The following is a 17822-nucleotide window of genomic DNA, read 5'->3' as shown; positions in this document are numbered from 1 at the left end:
ATCTGTCAAATGTGGATGGAAGACTAAACCAGTGTTCCCTACACTTCTTTCTGTCACGGACAACCTTCTTGATGTCTGTATTCTATTGGGCTCAACTTGTATTCTCTCAATTACACACTCCTGTATTGTCTACTATTTGTGTTAACCTAATATGTTTCTTGATGGGAATCACTTTTGTTTTTGCCTTATCCTAAGTAATCATATCTGTGCAATAATAGATATATATCAGTGCTTCTCAACTGGGTTTTTTTTAAATATGAAATTTATTGTCAAATGGGTTTCCCTACAACACCCAGTGCTCATCCCAACAGGTGCTCTCTTCATTACCCATCACCCACCCTCCCCTCCCTCCCACCCCCCATCAACTCTGTTTGTTCTCAGTTTTTAGGGGTCTCTTATGTTTTGGCTCCCTCCCTCTCTAACCTCTTTTTTTTTCTCCCCCTCCCCCATGGTCTTCTGTTAAGTTTCTCAGGATCCACATAAGAATGAAAACATATGCTATCTGTCTTTCTCTGTATGACTTATTTCCCTTAGCCTAACACTCTCCAGTTCCATCCACGTTGCTACAAAAGGCCAGATTTCATTCTTTCTCATTGCCATGTAGTATTCCATTGTGTATATAAACCACAATTTCTTTACCCATTCATCAGTTGATGGACATTTAGGCTCCTTCCATAATTTGGCTATTGTTGAAAGTGCTGCTATAAACATTGGGGTACAAGTGACCTCCAGCGACCACTTGGAAATGTCTGGAGACATTTTAGTTGTCCCGCAGGGGTAGTGATGATACTCACATCTACTAGGTAGAAACCAGAGATACTGTTAAGCATCTTGCAATGCACAGGACAGCCCCCACAACAAAGAAGGATCCAGCCCACAAAATGGTGCTAAAGTTAAGAAACCCAGAAGCACACACTTACACGCATGTGCACACACACACAGGTGAATATGCTTTCAAACATGTAACCATCCAAAAGAGAGAGAGAGAGAGAGAGAGATCATCCAAGTATCATCTAAATCACTCTGTGCATATTCAAGAGCGAGGTTACCAAATGTTCCCAATCCCCTCCTAAACTGCTTTCTTAAAAGTTCCTTCCTCTAAAACTCAGCAAAGTCAAATTGGAGACAGCAGGTTATTTCTTTTATTACTCGAGGCTAAGAAAGAAATTTCTTCAGAAGCAGAACATCATCTTTGGGAAGAAAACAATTCTCATTTCCAAGGAGTGATGAATGTAGCTGTGTTTACCTGTAGAAATAGTCTGACTTTCCGGAGACCATAAGCCAAAGGACCTTGAGATACAACCATCTACCCGAAGCAGTATGAACTCTACAGTCTGGTCACTCAGAGCACATGCTAATCAAGGGGCCCTCGCATTTCCCGGTAGAGCAGTGGTTCTCCGCGTTTTCCCCACCCTGGCCTATGAAGCATGCTGTTCATGCTCACGATATTCCTACAGACAGAGCCAGGGTTACAATTGGCTCTGTCGGTTAGGCGTCCGACTTCGGCTCAGGTCATGATCTTGCAGTTTGTGAGTTCGAGCCCCATGTTGGGCTCTGCGCTGACAGCTCAGAGCCTGGAGCCTGCTTCGGATTCTGTGTCTCCCTCTCTCTCCGTCCCTCCCCAGCTTGTGCTCTGTCTCTCTCTCAAAGAGACAACAACAACAACAACAACAACAACAACAACAATTTCCCTCTGTCTCTAACATTCAGGAAATTCCAGTGTGGTGCCAGCGAGCTCCTTGACCACTCTCAGTCTTCAACAATGATTGGGAATAAATTGTTTTCCATTGAAAGCAATTGATCCAGTGCCCCAAGACCACATTTGGGAACTGCTTGTTCAGGGCATTCCTCAACCAGGAGTTTCCTCGTGGAGCCATTTAGACACCAAGGTGAGAGGTTGAGCCACAGAAGTGACTTAGAGTTGGTGCCATGTTTTCTACACTGAACTATCATGGTAACAACACATGGTGCCTTTCTGGCACGTTGGGTACATAGTTCATACTTCATCCTCAACACGATCACGAGAGGTTGTTAGAAAAGGAGCTGTCCCCCCCTCCCCAGTTAGCCAATGAGAAGACAGAGTTTGGGGGGAGGCTCACAAAGCAAGTTCTAGAATTCCATTTCTTCAGTTCCTAATTTGCTGACTTTCCACGTGACTCTGGGCAGCCTAACAGACCCTCCTCCTCTGTATGATGCCCTCAGAGACTTCCCATTCCTGGAATTGGTGCGTAGGGAATGATCTAGATCAAGCCACTTAAAGACGGAGACATTAGATGGCACAGCTTATACAAGGCCTTTCTCAGCAGAGTTCATACCCTTTTGATAGTTTGGATAATTAATGGACTTCTAGAAGCCCGTATTATCTCAGACTCACATAGCTTCTTTTGTACCCTGTCACTCACAACTGTCCTTTTCTTGTTGAGGTCCTTAGCACAGGTGAGTTTTGCTTAACTGGCCACCAATGTTGGATCATGCTTCTGAGGCTCCTATCTCTCGCTCATATGTTTGGAATCCCTTGGAGTCCCCACATAACTGGGATTCGCCGGGGAAGATCATGGAGAGGTAGAGACATGGTGGGGAGATTATGTCAAAGACGTTCCTGGGAGGTGCCCTCCATTGCAGTTAATAGCGCTCTTCGGTGCAGATGCTCAAAACCAACAGCTCTCGCCCCACCTTAGCTATTTGGAGTGTCTACCTTGGAATGGGAAATCTGTGTCATCGTGAGCCCCTTAGCTTCACCTCCAACCACCGTTGGCTTGTTGCCTTCTCTAAACCTGCAGAGAGGAATTCCTTCTCTGGATACACCTGCTGCTGGCAGGAGCTAAAGGTGAACGCGTACATTTTCTTGCACAGATTCTGGTGTTTAAGTACAGGGGGGTGGGGCATGGGGGTGGGGATCTGGCACACAACCCAGAAGGGTAGAGAAAACTGAAATCACACCTCCCGTCTCTCCACAAAGGTTTGATTCTCTTTATGAGTATGATCCGCCAATCCGTAATCAAGGGTTAATTTCACAGCTCACTGCTTCATCTAGCATAATATCCATTCAGACTAATTAAATCTGTCTAATAATGTGAGTGTCTTTGTCTTTGTTCTTCCCCTTCTTTGTTTTACACCCTTCACATCTCATCTCCAGAACCACACGCCATCACACTCTACTTGACAAGCAGAATCCATCCCTAAAATTAAAACATTCCTGACCTATCTGCAATGACAAGGCAGGCGAGCTTCACGGCGCTCCGGCCCATGAAGGGAACTGACACATTTGTTTTTAATTTCAAAAGAGTAGAAAGTGAAGATCTGACCCCGTCAATCAAGCCCTGTGACAAGTTTAATCATTGGTGCCCCACAAAAATCACGGCTAAATAGGAATGCAAATACTGTATCACAGGGCTCTTATAAATGCTAATCAAGGAGAAGTAATCAAGTGACAATTTCACTGATCTCTTTTCTGAAGAAGTCACTCAATGCTCTGTCTCTGGGCCACAAAGAGAAGAGAACAGGACAAAAGGGATGGATGAGGTCCCCCCCCCAACCTTCCTTTTATTTTCCTTCCAGGACATTTCTTTTTAAAGAGAGAATTCGTTCTTTTGATCCATTGTTGAACTTTAAAGCGAGGAACTTGCACAGCTATATGTCAAGTGTACTTTATTATCGGTACCCTGGCCGGGGAGAGAGAACGCACCGAAACTTCCGCTAAAATAAAAATCATCATTTGTCTTTGTCATTAATCTGTTCTCAAATTCTCTTATATCTTAAAAGTGACTGACCTTTGCTGTGAGAGGGGAAGAAAAAAAAAGTTTTACAAGTAGTCGAAAATCTGAAAATTATGATCACGGTAACTCAAAAAAAAAAAAAAGAAGAAGAAGAAGAATAAAAATCCCTTTTAAAAACTTAATCCAGGGTTGATGAAGAATTTATAATCACCAAGAAGTCCTGAGCCAGGCGTCTCTCCCCTCAGTGTGGAGGCTTCACTCTGCTCAGGGAGAGAAATCAGAAATTGGGGAGATATTTTTCATGTACACTTTTACGCAGGACCTGAGAGCTTTGTGTGTTACCAAGCTTAGAACCGGAGGGTTTTTTTTTTTTTTTTCTTTTCCTTGTCTCTATTTTTTTATTTTTTTATTTTTTTATTTTTTATTTATTTTTGGGACAGAGAGAGACAGAGCATGAACGGGGGAGGGGCAGAGAGAGAGGGAGACACAGAATCGGAAACGGGCTCCAGGCTCCGAGCCATCAGCCCAGAGCCTGACGCGGGGCTCGAACTCACGGACCGCGAGATCGTGACCTGGCTGAAGTCGGACGCTCAACCGACTGCGCCACCCAGGCGCCCCTGTCTCTATTTTTTTTAAAAAATATTTTTTAATGTTTATTTTTTGACAGAGAGAGAGAGAGAGAGAGAGAGAGAGAGAGAGAATGAGCAGGGGAGGGGCAGAGAGAGAGGGAGACACAGAATCCGAAGCGGGCTCCAGGCTCCGAGCTTTTCAGCACAGAGCCTGACGTGGGGCTCGAACTCACAGACTGTGAGATTGTGACCTGTGCCGAAGTCGGATGCTTGACCGACTGAGCCACCCAGGCGCCCCAGGTTTTGTAGTTTTAAAAGGTTGCCAAAAAAAAAAAAAGATTTCTCCATATAAAAATTACATGAAATTCAAATTTCAGTGTCCACAAATGAAGTTTTGAAAAATAAGTTTTATTTTGAGAAAGACGGGGACAGTGTGAGTGGGCAAGGGGCAGAGAGAGAGGGAGAGAGAGAATCCCCAGCAGGCTCTGTGCTGCCAGCACGGGGCCCGATGTGGGGCTTGAACTCCTGAAATGGCGAGATGGTGACCTGAGCCGAAACCAAGAGTCAGACGTTTAACTGACGGAGCCGCCCAGGCGCCCCCACGGATGAACTTTTATCGGAGCCTGACCACACCGATGCACTGACGGATCCTCCACGGCCATGTTCCTGCTGCACCAGCAGAGCTGAGCAAGTACGGAAGAGGTTGTAGGACTTGCAAAATCCGCGTATTTACTGTTTGGTCTTTTACAGAAGAAGTTGGCTGACCTCTGTTTTATCTCCTCGTGGGAAATTCGCTACGTCTTGGCTGCACCTCAATATCCCCCGCCACGGAAATCCTTTCTGTCCAACAGCTTGATCGAGGTATAATTGACAAAGAAAACTGTATATATTTCAAGTCTACAATGTGATGGTTTGATGTATGCATACCTGGAGAAACGGTCACCACCACAATTCAGTTAATTAAACACATCCATCATGTCACATAGTTACCTTTGTGTGTGCGTGTGTGTGAGAGGACGCCGAAGATTGATTCTTTTCGCACATCTCAAGTATACAATGTCGTTACCTGTGGTCCCTGTGCTGGACATTCGAGCTCCAGACCTGACTCATAACTGGAGGCTTGTACCCTTCGACCAGCAGCCCCCCATTTCCCCCATCCTTCAGCCCCTGGAAACCGCTGTCGTGCTCCGTTTCTGTGAGGTCGACTCTTTGAAAAAGTGTCCGCGCATCGATGAGATCACGCGGTGTGTATCTTTCTCTGGCCGATTTCCCTTCGCACAGTGTCGTCCAGGTTCACCCATGTTGCCAGAGATGATAGGAATTCCTCCTTCCTCCTGGCTGAATAATACTCCACCGTGACAGGGCATTTTAAATAGAGGCACGCCAGCAAAGGTGCCTCATGTGTTTCAGATGGAAAGTTTGGGTTCACCGGGGGAAGGATGGGCTTCCCTCCAGTGAAATGAGGGCTTCTGCCCATGTGTACTAGACCTTGGACCTTCTCTGGCTTTCGCCTACTCTGTTCCATGGCCCCGGTGTCTGAGGACAGGTGTTTTCTCCCCTTGAGGGGTCAATCACGGAGCCTCACATGCTTCTGGCTGCTCCTCTCTCCGGTAACATTGCTTCAAATGAAGATCTAATTCATTCTGGAATAATAATGGTACTCCAGAAATAGAACACTGACAATAACAGAAAAGGGAACACTATTCTATTTCTATTCTGGTGCAGAGTCCCTGAGACCCAGTGTGGCAGAAGTGATAACACATATGCTGGGGAATAGAGACCCTGGTCAGTTTGTTGTCTCAACAATACCGAGGCAGGAAATCACAAGACGTAACACTTCTTCCTGCCAGACGTGCCCAGGTATCCAATATATCTACACATGCCTGCCTCTACTTTTTTTTTTTTTTTTTTACATATTTAAATAATAGTTATTCACAACGTTCTCTTAATATTTTCCAGGGCGGTTTCTCATTTCATAGCGAAACTGATTCTCCTTGGGTTAGAGCCATGCTTCTCCATGGGGGTGATTTGCTCCTTCCCATTGGAAGGAGGAGAGGGAGTCCTGGGGTCCACGGAGGGCGCAGGGGATGTGTGGCAGCATCCAGAGGTTTTGGTTATCACAACTCCCAGAGGGTACAGAGCTCCTGGCATGTAATGGATAGAAGCCAGGGACACTGCTAAATACCCTATACGTATTCTACAGGACAGCCTTCACAATGGAATGATTTGGCCCCAAATAGCAATACTTCTGAGATTTAGAAACCCTCAGTTGAGAGGCAAAATAGTAGGGCACCTGGGTGCCTCGGTCAGTTGAGGGTCCAACTTTGGCTCAGATCATGATCTCGCGGTTTGTGGGTTCGAGCCCCGCATCAGGCTCAGTGTTGACAGCTCGGAGCTTGGAGCCTGCTTTGGATTCTGTGTCTCCCTCTCTCTCTGCCCCTTCCTTGCTCACGTTCTGTCTCTCTTCTCTCTCTGTCTTAAAAATTAAATATAAAAAAAGAGGTAAAACAGCGCAAGCTAGATTTAAAGCAAAGTTTCTTGGGGGCACCTGGATGGGTCAGTCGGTTAAGCGTCCGACTTCGGCTCAGGTCATGATCTCACGGTTCATGGGTTCGAGCCCCGCACCGGGCTCTGTGCTGACAGTTCGGAGCCTGGAGCCTGCTTCGGATTCTGTGTCTCCCTTTCTCTCTGCTCCTCCCCTGCTCATGCTCTGTCTCTCTCAAAAAGAAAATAAAGATTAAAACAATAAAAAAAAGAAAGCAAAGTTTCTCAACCTTGGCACCATTGACATTTGGACTGGGTGTCGCGGGATGGGGGGCCGTCCCATGCATTGATGCATACTAGCCTCCCTGGCCTCTACCCACTAGATGCCAACAGTACCACCCTCCCCCCCACTGTTGGTGACAACCCAAAATGTCTCCAGAGAATGCAAATGCCCTTTGCTGGGCCAAGGAGTGTTGGTTGAGAACCACTGGTTTTAACTATGAGTTGGTTATTTGGTGGCTTGGTCAGTCTGGACGAGTTACAGACTATTTTGAAGGCTCGCTCAACGGGACAGAGAACCAATGCTCTTTCTGACACTACTGTGTGGAATGAGGTGATGTAGGCACGTTCTCGGGGCATCTCCAGAGCACCCTGATACTGGAAGTTTTTCTTACACAAAGCGAATTTTCTTAAAGAAAACTCTGAAAGAAGGAAAGAATGCGGATGTTTTTTGTTTTGTTTTAAACTTCCCTGACTCCCATCTGGAGGCCTCCCAGGCAGCCTGCCCCGTCCCTACCTGCTCCCACTTCAAGAATGAGGATTTACTTGGGGTGCCTGGGGGGCTCTGTCGGTTGAGCGTCCGACTTCGGTGCAGGTCACGATCTCACGGTCCGTGGGTTCGAGCCCTGCATCGGGCTCTGTGCTGACAGCTCGGAGCCTGGAGCCTGCTTCGGATTCTATGCTGCCCTCTCCCGCTTGTGCTCTCTCTCTGTCTCTGCCTCTCTCAAAAATAAATAAACATTAAAAAAACATTAAAAAAAAAAGAATGAGGATTTACTGAGGTCCTTACTCTGGGCTGAATGGCTGCTCTGGCCCAGAGTCTAGAGCAGGCTGTCCCCATTTTCACAGGTAAGGAAGTTGGGACCCAGAAAAAGTATATAATTCATGCAAAGCGCCGTAGCTCGCAAGTCCCGGGGCTGCCTTGTGAGCACACCGAGGTTCTAGACATACTTTTCCTAACGAGACAACAAAAGTGTCGGGTTTGTAGTCTGGCCGTATTCTTTTCCGTGTGACCCTGGGCCAATCACTGCAGCTTTTCAAGTCTCTGTTTTCTCATCTGTAAAACAGAGCTACAAATGCATTGAGGGGTTAAACAAGCAATGCCCTTACTAGGGGCCGCCCTGGAGCGGAGCGGGAACTCTGATCATGATTGTTAAGATCAGGTATCATTATTTGTACCCATGTTCTTAACACCGTGTCCTAAGTCCTGACTATAAATCGGAGGAGACAAGTTTGGAAGAAAACACGAGCGTATTCAGGAGTGATTGAAGTAAATGTATTTTACAAGTGAAACAATGCAGCTTTGTTCCATCCCCCCACCCCCAGCATTGCTTCGTATCCGCTGGACTTTTCTAGATTAGCATGAGGAAAGCCCGGCCTTTGAGAATTAATCCTGTGCAGGTGGTTAAAGAGGGCCTTAGCTGGGGAGTGTGTCTATCACAGCGGAAGTCGGTCCGTTCTAACTCAGAGGCTGCCTGAGCCCGGCGTGTTGTACGTGTGTGTATGTTTGAAACGGGACCTGCAGGGGATTCGGTTCCCTTCTTCTTGAGAAGGTACAAATAGCTGAGCATTTTTCCTTTTGTCTGACCCCTAAGTAACCACCACCTCTTTCCTGTAAAACCGTGTGGCTCTGGTAAGAATCCCCTTCGTGCTCTCCTAATATGGGCCTGAAACATCACAATGGACCAGAGCAAGGATTTGGAATGGGTCCGTTCCGTTCATTTCCCCAAACTGTCCACTGGCAAGTTTGGGTCGCTGTGTTCCGAGGGAAGTGACGGCGTCCACGCACTTCGATCCTCCCGGGCCCACGTTCGTTCGCTTTGTGGATGTGACCTTTTTGGTGGAGATAGGGGGTCCTGTCCCTGCTCCGCCCCCACCTGGACCTCACTTACACTTAGTGAGGACGCACTCGATGGGTCTTTGTGCAATGATCCCATGTGGTCCAGAGAATCAAAACATCGGTGCACCATCGTAGAGACAGGGCCCTTCGCTGAAACCAGTTTCCCCCAACTGGTTTCCATGGAAACATGGGTCTGTGGGATGCCAGCAGGTGTTATGCGAAGAGCTGGCTGTATAGTCAAGTATGTCGGGGTGAATCTGCATCGAACGAGACTCCGACTGCAGGACTTCGCCTGGTCTTTCCTTTTTTGTTTATGCCAACGGGTGATACCACTTCCCAAACGGGATCTGTGGCATGTAGTATTTGCAGAACTGATTGGACTCCATAAGCTTTTTTCCAGTGAGCACCTGGTGGGATTGGTGTTGCCAGGAATGTAATCTGCAAAACTTTCCTCTAACAGCCGACCTGCCTCGGGGCCACTGAGGCCATTGCTGTTTGCCTTGGCCCGGGCTGTGCCTTCCCAGCTATCTGCACCGCTCGCTCTCTCACTCTGTTCACCGTCTCAGCAAGGACTTCTCTGACTTCTCTTGCAAGCCAAACATCTTCCCGCACCCAGCCCCCTTCTCGTCCCTTCCTGCCAGCACGGACACGTGATTGTTTCTGCGCGGCCCTTAACAGGTTACATGTTCTATTTTCTGGACTCTTCCTTTCCAGAGTGTGAGCTGCACCGGGGCAAGGTTTGTGTCTGTCTTCCACACCCTTTTACACGGCAGTGCCTAGCACAGGTGGGCACTTAATAAGCAAATGCAAGCTGAATAAATGAACAGGTAAATTTATGAATCCCTGCTTCACACATGCGCAGAGACCCAGAGAGGGGAGAAGCGAACGGATGATCGCTGCATGATTGCGACAGTCATCAGGCTAGGCAGGGCGTGCGAGGCAGCCAGCAGCCTGGTGTCACTTGGGCCCTTGGACAGAGTGTTTCCAACTCACGACAAGCATGCTCACCTATAGAGTAAGATGGCCCTGGTCCAACATGGCGGCAGCAGCTTGCTCCCACCACCTACGGTCGTTGGGAGTCAGGGCAGACTGGCGTCCATCCACTCATTCTTGTCCTCCCCGTGGTTAGAACCGAACCCGGGGATGACTAGTTTTTACTGATCGCCCATGGCAAAGGGGGGCCTGTGGATAAGACCCGAGGATTTGGGGGGGGTCTAATGAATCTGGACTGGCTTTGCTCCTTGGAAAGTGGACAGACTTGGGTGCTGTTCACCATCACTCAGCCTCTTTATTCTCACCTGTGAAATGGGGACAGTGACAGTGGACGCTCCAGTTAGGCCTGCTGTGAGGACTAAGTAGTTATAGAAAGAATTTAGCATGGTTCCTAGGGAACAGAGGAAACTCCGTGCACGGTGGGGATTACGATTATGACTATGAACACGTACCTTATCGCCCATCCTCAAAGCAACCTTGCAAAGTGGCCCTCCCATTTTACAGAGGAAGAAATGAAGGTCCAAAGAGTTTACGTGGCTTCCTTGAGGTGTGGCGGTTAGTTAGGGCAGCCCAGATTTATGCTTGTGTCTATGGGACCCCAGGGCCCATCCAGACGGATCTCACCCTCTCACATACTGTGTGTCTAGAGATCCAGGCCACAAGCAGAACAAAACAGCCTGGTCTGTAAATCCCTGAGACAATGGAATTTTTTCCCATTTGGCTCCAAAACTAGCTACAACTTTTTTTTTTTAAGTTTATTTATTTATTTTGAGAGGTTGAGAGTGTGTGCAAGTAGGGGGAGGGGCAAAGAGAGAAGGAAAGGGAGAATCCCAAGCAGGCTCTATGTCGTCAGCACAGAGCCGGAAGCGGGACTTAAACTCATGAACCGTGGGATCATGGCTTGAACCCAAATCAAGAGTCGGACGCATAACCGACTGGGCCACCCAGGCACCCCGAAATTAGCTATGACTTTTTGACAAGTCTGGCTTTTTCTCAAGCTTTTTCTCACTTGTGGGGTTAGGGTCGTTGTACAAGATGGTTCATCCTTTGGGAGAAAGAAGGGAGCTGACTGGAGGGGGCTGGGGGAGAGGAGAGGACAACCCCAGACATTTTTATTCCAGCCTAGAGGAGGCAGTCAGGGACCTCACCCTCTTGAAATTCCTTTTAACCATCCTAACCTCCCTTCCCTGTGCCCATTGGTGCCTCTGGGCACTGGGCTGGGTTGGGAGGGATGGGGAGGAGAAGACTTCAGGTTTAAGTTACTCCCCTTGAGAACCCCGAGCCCCTTACTCTTGGCACTGACTATAGCCATTTAGGAAATGCATACGGGATTTGCAGGCAGCACCGGGCTAATCAAGAGGGCTGTTTCGTGAAGCTGCTCAGAGAATCCAGGACCGCTTCGAGGCTCTTCTGTCACATCAGAAGACAGGGACAGAGGGGAGTATCAGGAGAGAGGCTCCCCCACACCCGTTTCAGAACAGAGACTTGGAATGGGTGACGCACCCAAGCCAGGCATTTCCACCCACTTCTCTCGTGGTTCTGCTGCTTCTCACTGTCGTTCAGGCCTCTGTTGAAGTATCCTGTCCACAGCGAGGCACTTCCTTACCGTCCTAGCCAGGGACCCCTCCGTCATGGTGTCCCCCCCAGCTTTGCTGAGTATAACTGACATATAACTCACTTCTAAGGCATCAAACACTCATCAGTGACTGATATTATCTATTCACTTGCTGATTTGTGCCTGTCACTAAAACGTGGCGTTGTGAGATCAGAAACCCGGTTTGTCTTGCTCCCTGTTTCATTCCCAGCGTCTGAAGCAGAGCTGGGCAGAGGAGGTAGGGACCCAGGAACATCTTCAGGATGAGTGATTGATTGCATCATATACGTCCCAGCTTTCTCTGTAGCGAGACTGTCACAGAAGGCGGGTCATTATGGAGAATGTACACACTAGTTATATATTTTGTTTTTCAGTAATGACAGAGTAGGAGAAAAGGGGCAGCCGCGGCCTAAGGGGCTTAGGTTAGACGTCAGAAATTCCCTGCCGGGCTGAGTTGGGGCATTCGAATGCGTTACAGAGGGAAGCTGTGTCAAACTGTTAAGTAATTATTTTTTAAATGTGGGGACTATCCTACGGGACACTGATACGTGTAATGTCCCCAGGTCTCAGTTCTTATGTGAAAATTCTCTCTCTAGGGCCACGCTTCCGGGGGGGACACTTGTAATGGCCCCGCAGAGGAGGGGAGGACTAGCTGCTTCCATCTAGTGGATGGAGGCCGGGACTGTGGCTCAGGGCCCTGGAGCGCAGGGCAGTCCCCACTCAGCACGCCAGCCAAGGTTGCGACAACGTCCACCCCAGAAGGTTCCGTTTGATGTTTTCAAGGCCCCCCTGAACCCAGCTCTGCGGAGGGATTCTCCAAAGGACTGGCCCACCTGAGACAAGAGACAAAAAGTAAAAATTCACATTTGGGGATACAGATCAAAGGCGTGTGAGGCCAAAAGTGAATCAATAGATGATTTCTCTACATGACCAAAGGAAGTCCTGCGGTTACTACTATCCACATTTATACACTGATCGTGTGACCCACAGATCTTTATGGGTCACCTCCTATGTTCTCTGCATGATGCTAGATCAGGGGCCGGTAAACTGTTTCTTAAAGCAGCAGGTAGTAAATGTTTTAGAATTCCTCAGGCCCTAGGATCCCCGTATCAAGCACTAAGCTGTTGTCGGGAGAAGGCACCACAGGAATGAGCGCGTGTGGCTGTGTCCCAGGGAGCTTTCCAGGTGGGCAGGATTTGGCCTCAGACTAGAATGCTAATTCCTGTTCTAGACGTTGAAACCACAGAGATTTAAAATAAAAAAAAAAAAAAAGCAAAGCTCCAGCTCCCAAGGAGCTCACAGTCCAGAGGAAATGTCCACGTGAATGAAACTTGACTACTGCACAAAGAGATGAGGCCAGAAAGCAGATTTTCTGGGTATGGTCATGTCCATGGCCTCTGGCATTGTCGCTGAAGCCTGTGTTCTTTCCATATTGGTTCAGCCTCCCATCCCCCTCATCCCGATGACCACTGAGCCTTCCAACAAATGTCCAAAGTGCCGCTGGGGTCACCAGAGCCCCTGAGAGTTTTTACGCTCTCTTCTCCCTCTGATGCCTGTTTTGCCGTAACCATAAGTGACTGCGAGGAACTCAGATGGGCTCCCGTACCCACTCCTGCCTCCATTCACCTGCCTTTCACGTGGGCAATCAGGGTGGCCCCCCCCCCCCCCCGCATTGCAAATCCGCCTGGGCGCCCTGTTTAAACCCTTGCTGGCTCACTTGCCCTCACGGTAGCTGCTGGATTCATGATGCTGCGCGCGCGCACACACACACACACACACACACAGCTTTTCTTTCAAAACGTCAGTATAACCAAAAAGGTGCAAGTAATTGTCAGTTAAATATTGTCTTTCTTCTCTTAATCCAGACTTTCCTTTATGTTTCCTAATGTGATGGTGCCTAACTTTGAGTGTGTGTGTGTGTGTGTGTGTCCACTTGTACACACAGACACAATACACACACACATACATCGTGTGCACACACACGTACATATATAATGCAGATACATCATGCTGCTTTACTATAGTCCACTTTTTTGCTTATTATTTATATTACGGGGTTAAGATATTGTAGGGGTTTTGGGGGATTGTATAGGTAAGTATAGAGGGGTATATTATCAGGATAATAAAAGTGCATTATTCAGGAGGTCTGTGTGGGTAGGGGTGCGTGGCGAGCAAAGGAGGAGAACGCGTGGATGTAGACAGCTGGGCCTCGAGCCACGGGTGAGGGCACACCAGTATGGGCCGCGGGGCTCGCTTCTCTAGAATCAACGATATTGATCATTTCATCGTTGCATATTTTAATTTTCTCTCCCACAGGCATTTCCCAAGCTGTGCATTGGGCTGCAAAGATGAATCTTAGACAATAGCCAACCTGGCATTTCCCTGATTTTTAATGTGTTTATTGTGTAAGTTATCAACAGAAGCCTTAAGGGCTTTTGGTAATGGGGTGTGTAAAAGACAAAGGAAAAAGAGAGACGGGAAAGATATTTTCTTCTGTAGGTGTTGTCTTCTTAATTTGCATAAATGACAATAGTGAACGTCTTGATTCGCTGCCACCTTTGTAAAGCTTGTAGTTGGAAATCAGCCACTATATATAATAATAACCTCTATTTATATACGACAGGCCCTGTCCTCTGCACTTTACAAACATGATCTCAATCAGTCCTCTAAAACCCTTAAGGAACTATTCTTGCTCATGGGAAAAAATCTGAGGCACAGAGAGGTGACAGTTCTTGTCTCAGGTCACCCAGCCGGGACGTGACAGAATCGGGGCTAACCACAGATCTGTCCCACGGGGCGGGGGGGGTCCTGGGTTATTTCACCGGGAGCAGCAGGTTTATCAGCAAGATACAGCAAAAAGACCCACTTGGAAATACAAGTTCATGGGCCCTGGTTTCATCTACTGCTGTTAAGCCACTGAGCCTAGTCTGTCTTTTCTTTTAAACAAGATTTTTCCTGGAAAAAAAAAAAGCACAAGAACTCTGTAAAAAAGTTCAAACACCACGAAGATAAACCTGCGACCCCAGTATTTATTTCTGATCTTTCCAGAACTATTTCTACATAAGTAGACAAAAGTGTATATCTACACACACACACACACACAATTATTTTTTTTGAAACAACTTAGTTGAGTATAATTTATATATCGTTATTATTTTTTTAATATATTTTTTATGTTTATTTTTGGGAGACAGAGAGACAGAGTGGGGGAGGGGCAGAGGGAGAGGGAGACACAGAATCCGAAGCAGGCTCCAGGCCTGAGCTGTCAGCACAGAGCCCGACACGGGGTTTGAACTCATGAAGTGCGGGATCATGACCTGGGCTGAAGTCGGACGCTCAACCAACTGAGCCACCCAAGCGCCCCTAACTTATATATTATTTTTAATACGACGGTCAATACGATAGACCTAGATATTCCCATTAAATAAATCTTATGATCGTTCTACACGGACACATCGAGATTTCCTTCATTCTTTCCGAAGGCTGTATTGAATCTCCTGGTATAAAAAAACTGAAAATGCTTACGCAATTCCAATGGGTGAAAAATACCCCATATATAAGTAGTACTTGGCTTATATTGATTAATTTAATTCTTATGTGCCGTATGAAATAGGTACTTTAATAGACCCATTTCTCAGATGAGGGAGCTGAGGCACAGGGAAGGGAAGCGACCTGCCCAAGGTCGCACAACTTGCAACTGGTAGAGAGTTAAGATTCAAACCTACCAGTCTGGCACCAGGGTCTATGGTTTTAACAGTGGCCCTATGAGTGCAGGCAATATTCTAGGAACATATCTTCCTACACAGGCTCACACCTATGTAGAAGGTACATTTCCAGGCACGAACGTGCAGGTTGAAGGGAATGAATTCTCAAAATTTGGTAGTTGGTGAAATTGTCAAATTCCTCCCTAAAGAGGTAAAACCATTCACACTGCTCTCAACAGCGCGTGGTCCCCTCTCTGAGGGTGTTACTGCCTTTGTTACTGCGTGGGATAAGTGGAGTGGACTCCAGTCATAACCACGAGTGCATCTCCCCCTTGGAGAGGACGGACACCGCCTGAATTCACCTGGGGCGACTTGTAAGTGTCTTGATTTCGTCGTCTTCTACCAGAACAAACGCCTCCCCTAAGCCTCTCTCCTGCATTGCCCCAGTGAAGCCACGCTCACTGGCCGCCTGGCAACTCTACCAGCCCACGAGTCATTACTCAGAAGGTGCTTAGTTCTGGCAAGACATCTGGGCCTCCTGTGACCACTGAGGCACGCTGATTAGCTGAGGGCAGGAGCAGATGGGGAAGGGAGGGGCTGACGTGGGAAGAGGAAGGCTCTGCCGTGTCTGTGCTCAGAGAATCGGCGGCTCATTTGGGATGAACAGTGGCTCAGAGAAACAGTGGCTCATTTGGCACGGGGAAGACCGAGAGAGGCCATCTCATTCCTGCCTCTAGGTGGCCCAGCGGACCGGGACAATTAACATCTGCTCTGGCTACCTATTTACGGAGATAAAGTAGAGATGAACATTCCAAGTGTTCCTTGACACCAGAGGTCTCGAGCTGTTGGCTGGAGAGCTTTGGCCTGAGGATACGTTTTGGTTGTTGTCGTTATTGTTTTGTTTTGTCGCACTGCGCGGGGGATTTGAAAAATCGAGAGTGGTTGCCCCCAAGTTGAAGATCAAAAAACTCCAGCCTCTTCTGAAATAGAAAAAAAAAAAAAATTGGGAAATCTGGCAACTGGCACGCTGGGCCCAGATTTCTGCATGGAAGTGACGAGCTCCTACCTCTTCTGGACTGGGCAAGTGCTCTGTAGTTGGCCACACTCTCCACCACTCCCTGTTGCCTCCCAAGCCGGCTCTCTTGATTCGTTTCTGTCTGGCTCCTGGAGGCATGTGAGTTCACAGGACCTGGTCTGGGTTCTTGACATACAGCATTTATGTCTGTGCGCATGAACGAATGCATAGATGCACGGCTACGTGTGGTGTATTAATATTCACCGAGCACGTACTACACGTCAGGGCTCGTACTAAGGGCTGAGGAGTTAACAGAACCGATGTGGTGCCCAGTTCTGACCTTCAGGAGCTTCCCATCGAGGAGAGGAGCCTCATTAAATGGATAGTCACACCGACGATCGCCCCTCGATTTTGCATGTGAGAACACCGCATCACGGAGGGCAGGGATAGACCCTCACGCTCGTAAAGGGTGGGGCTGGGCTCGAACCCAGGCCATCTTGACGTGGATCACACCCTCCGTCTTCAGTGGGGCTTTTCTGCAGGTGGGTCCACAAGGGCTCCCTGTGAGCAGATGGGGGTCGTGGTCTACTTGCAGAAAGGGCTGCCAACCTGCTCTGGGGTGGGGTGAGGGGGGTGGTATGGGTGCCTCATCCCTTTACCCTTCTCACTCGGGTCCACCGCAGGATTTCCGTGGGCGGGGCCACGTTCTTTTGCCCAAAGCCTTCTTCTGGCCGCCAGTGCCCCCTGGGCGCCCTTGCGGCAGGTGAATGAACGCGCACACCTCTTGGCCTTCAACCAGCGATTGTCAGGAGTTGCTGCAGAAGATGCCGGCTGTCTCCTCCGTGGGTGCAGTCACTCGGGCCCCTGTTCTATACCGGCGCCCAGAATTCTGTGCAGGACTACGTGCCAACTGGCCACACGACAACCTGAATGATAAGGTGCCCTGTGTCCGCCCCCTCCTACCTTGTGTCACTTCCTCACTCTCGTACCGGTGTTTGCACCGTCAGGAATCCTTGTCCCCGTGGTGGCTTCTGGGTGAACCCCAGCTAAGACATACCCAAGTCTAGTCAATGCAAGGGCAGGGGTGGTCAGGGGGGCGTCCCGGCTGATCCCGGGGGACAGAGGACCCCAGTGTCTGATCCCCGCCCGTGTTGCTGAGGCACAGGTGGCTGCGGTCTGGGGTCCGCCAAGAGCAGAGGGTTTGTGACCACTCACGTGGCACTGCCGGAGGACGCTGCTTGCTGGGACCGGCCTGACGTCTGAGGATTTGTCCAGGGACAGGGTGGCAGAGTGTTTGTTGGGGGGCTATGCAGGAGAAAGCTGTGGGGTGTTGCTGAGGCACGTTTGATGGGGTTGTCTCTCAGGCCGGGAAGCCCAACACTTGGGAGCAGAGTGGAGAGTATCAGTTTACCCCCTGGGGGGCGGGGCGGGGGACGGCTGCCCTGGATCAGGGAACTGCAGGGGAGAAGGCCCAGAGAAAAGGCAAGCGTCCAAAGCACCCAGGAAAAGCCGGGAGCCATGGAATGAATGTCGTGACTCCCCCAAATTCTTCTGTTGAAATCCTAACCCCCCAGGTGTCAGAAGCCAGGGCTTTGGGGTCCCTCTTGAATGGGAGTAGTGTCCTTACG

The 17822-nt window shown here is 48.7% G+C and overlaps 1 protein-coding gene across 2 annotated transcripts in view; it reads right to left on the bottom strand.

Annotated features, from left to right (window-relative positions):
- The window catches only part of TSHZ2 (teashirt zinc finger homeobox 2), a 455675-nt gene that overhangs the window by 38795 nt on the left and 399058 nt on the right, over positions 1 to 17822 (bottom strand). The gene's annotated exons all lie outside the window — the stretch shown is intronic.

Source organism: Neofelis nebulosa, chromosome 9, assembly GCF_028018385.1.
Source record: "Neofelis nebulosa isolate mNeoNeb1 chromosome 9, mNeoNeb1.pri, whole genome shotgun sequence".
Classification (NCBI taxonomy): domain Eukaryota; kingdom Metazoa; phylum Chordata; class Mammalia; order Carnivora; family Felidae; genus Neofelis; species Neofelis nebulosa.
This window is presented reverse-complemented; position numbering and strand designations above follow the sequence as displayed.